The sequence below is a fragment of the Anastrepha obliqua genome, chromosome 4, assembly GCF_027943255.1.
Source record: "Anastrepha obliqua isolate idAnaObli1 chromosome 4, idAnaObli1_1.0, whole genome shotgun sequence".
Taxonomy (NCBI): Eukaryota; Metazoa; Arthropoda; class Insecta; order Diptera; family Tephritidae; genus Anastrepha; species Anastrepha obliqua.
This window is the reverse complement of record NC_072895.1, coordinates 82,982,054-82,985,473: the sequence shown is the minus strand read 5'-3', so window position 1 is coordinate 82,985,473 and position 3,420 is coordinate 82,982,054. Positions and strand designations below refer to the sequence as shown.

At 36.4% G+C, this 3,420-nt stretch overlaps 1 pseudogene; it reads left to right on the top strand.

Moving 5' to 3' along the window:
- Positions 1 to 2,617: 2,617 nt before the first annotated feature.
- LOC129246568 (U2 spliceosomal RNA) lies at positions 2,618 to 2,801 on the top strand (annotated as a pseudogene).
- Positions 2,802 to 3,420: the final 619 nt, after the last annotated feature.

Genomic DNA, 3,420 nt, shown 5'->3' with positions numbered 1-3,420 from the left:
TTCTTCGGTATCGGAGATATACTCTTCACGTGCCCTTTTCGCAACAGCTATCAGTTGCTCAGCTAATGCTAATCTAAAACTTAGTAAGTCATGAGAATCTGCTCGAGATTTCGAATTTATTTTGCAAGGTTCTCTGTACTGTAGCCAAGAGTTGCAGCATGCAAGATCAATAAAATGAATGAAAACTTTCAACGTCCACTTACGAGTTTTGAAAAACGAACGGTATGCCTCCATTAATTGATCATATATATCTACCCCTCCCATAGACTTGCTGTATTCTCGCACTATCCTTGGAGCCGATACTTCAGCATACCTCTTTTCCTTTTTTTCCCAGCGCTTTACATTGAAAACGGGCCCGCAACCATAAGCTGATGATGCCAAGATTACCGCTTTGGAATCCTTTCACTGGACCACGACAATATTATCCTCACCATGACAAAATTCTTCCAAATCACCCCTTTCCATTTGCCTTTCATTGGTAATGTGGATGTTTTTTATTCTGTTCCTCATTATAGCGCCTGTAGCATAAATACCACGGTTTAGTAAAGCCTGAAGGAGTGGTATTGTCGTAAAGTACCGGTCAAAAAACACGTTTGAACTTTCTGGAAGTGTTTCAACCAAGCGTAAAACGAAGGCTGGACCTACGCCTAAATTCGCATTGGAAAGTGGGGTCGTCTTTCCTTGGTAGATTTCAAAATCGAGTACCAGCCCCTCAGATGTCGTTAATACTTCGTTCTTTAATCCCACTCCTCTAGGTTTGTTAGGAAGGCTTTGTCTCACGGGGCAACGACCAGTAAATGGAATCATTTGCTCATCTATGGAATAATTATCTCTTGGCTTTCTAGGAATGCTCCGATCTTACAGCTTCAATTAATGGATTAATCCTCCAAAAAACATTTGATTGTTCCCCTGCTTCTGTCACTTCATTTTCGTCCATAACATGGAGGCACATTCGCAAAAGAAAAAAGCGATCACGTGACATTGTATCAGCAACAATTGGAAGCCTCGTTTTGGTCTCCCAGTACATGCGCAATCTTGGATAACGTATGCAGCCCATCGCAATATTTATGCCAAAGAAATTCTTTATTTCATCAATTGTAGTCCCCAGTGGTTTTCCTTTCGAAAACATATGGTATCTGTTTGTGTATTCCGCAACGCGTTTGAAAAAGTCGTCATTAAAATATTTATAAAAATAGTATTTAGGGGACTCCACATCTATGTTAACTTCCACAGAAATGGAAGCATTCTCTTCCAGATTTATTTGAAATGGTCTTTTCCTCCAAATTTCGCGGCGATTGCTGTTTTCATTTGGTGGTTCCTCAGTACCTTCGCCATTCCCTTCGTCACTGTCATCACTTTCATCATTTGCAGATTCCCTGTGCGCGCCAGGTAACTCCCAAGTAGCATCTCGAAGATCATCATCGCTACTAAAGTCCTCCAAATCCGAGTCTAATAGTGCACCCAATATTTCGTCTTCAGTCAATTGCTCTGATAGAAAAAAAAAATATTTCGTTAAACAATTCCTAACACGCACAATTGTGTCACTTCAAACTAAACTGGCTGTACATTAATTAACGTCACAAAAATACACCTAATTTCACTTTTTAATTAAAACTTCTTTTGTTATTATTATGATAACACATTTTTTAAATATAAATTTCTCGGTTTAGGGTAAGACTCCGTCAGAAAATATGAGATTTGCAAGTGGTCTTTCGATTTCTTTGAAACTTTGGGAAATATTAGTTCTAGGTAAGATACATTCGAGCCTAAAAGGATTTTGAAAAATTTTCAAAATTGAGTCATCTACGCCATGTTGAAAATCGGGACCGTGTTTTTTTCAAAAATCAATATTTCTTGAACCGTTGGATGGATTTCAATGCAACTTACAGACAATATAGAAACAAATAAGTAGTTTAAATTAGTATTATGTTAAAAAAAAAATTTCGAAATTTTGACCAAAAAAAAGTCAAAAAAATTTTTTGAATCAATTTTTAGTTGATTTGGCCAGTTTTTTAGATTTTCTGTTATACACGTAACGATTCCTTATTATTTAACCTTTATTTTGAAAAAAAAAATTTTATGGTGTCTATAATAGTTCTCGAGATATTGCGATTTTAGTGGAAGCGCGCACGCACGGTTCGCGCTGCGTTATGTGTTCCTGTATGAAGTGACTGGAGCAGACTGCTGCAGGTCTGTGCGCGTTTTTCTACTCCCGCGCTGCGTAACCGCGAACTTCACGGTGCGCGCTTCCACTAAAATCGCAATATCTCGAGAACTATTATAGACACCATAAAATTTTTTTTGAAGTGAAAACTTCTTTAGAATCGTTGGGAGTGATTTGAGGAAAAGTGAAACGAAAAAAGCGACCAACTTGGCTACGAAGCGTTATATTATATGTTGATATAAAAGTAGCGACGAACTAAATAAAAATAACTTTTATTTTTTCTTGTGATTTGAACCAAGGATTTTGGATCGGAAGCTCACATTGCTAGTCGCTCGGCTACCGCGCCATGCTGTCGTCGCTGGCCTAAAAGTTATTTAGTTACGAAGCGTTATATTATATGTTGATATAAATAATTTTTGTGAGCGTGTAATTCTCAAAAGTTTTATTAGGTTTATTATTTAAAATGTATTGACTAGGTAGTGTGGTTATCAGCTTAACATCTGATAGATCCTCCATCGGAAGACAACAAATGTTAAACTGATTTTTGGAAATGGGCGGAGTGTTTTAGGGGCTTGCTCCTTCTCTGCCACGGGTTGACCCGGTATTGCAGTACCGCCGGGATTTCGGCTTTGAATAAATACAAGAAAAAATATACTAATACATTTAGCTTTGGTGGGAAGAGCCATAAATTTTTATATGAATACATGTAGACGAAAATGGATTTTTTTTTTTTTTGAAATTTGCATTGTAGGACATTTCTGATTATTTATTGAACAGTTTTTTGGTTTAGATACTGAAAGTCAGTTTAAGTGAATCGGTATAAATATAAACGAATTACATATAAACGTAGCGACGAACTAAATAACTTTTAGGCCAACACCGACAGTATGGCGCGATTGCCGAGCGGCTAGCAATGTGAGCTTCCGATCCAAAATTCTTGGTTCGAATCACAAGAAATAAAAATTTTTTTTTTTTGAAATTTGCATTGTAGGACATTTCTGATTATTTATTGAAAACAGTTTTTTGGATTTCAGCCTTGAATAAATACAAGAAAAAATATACTAATACATTTAGCTTTGGTGGGAAGAGACATAAATTTTTATATGAATACAAGTAGACGAAAATGGAAGAAATTTGTAAATCTGTTTCTTAGGGCCGTTTGGGTATTTTTTTTGACAACATCGAAACCAAAGCATTTGTATCATATTTTATCTATCATAAGCCACTCGTATCATTTGTTGAAATTGAAAACATTG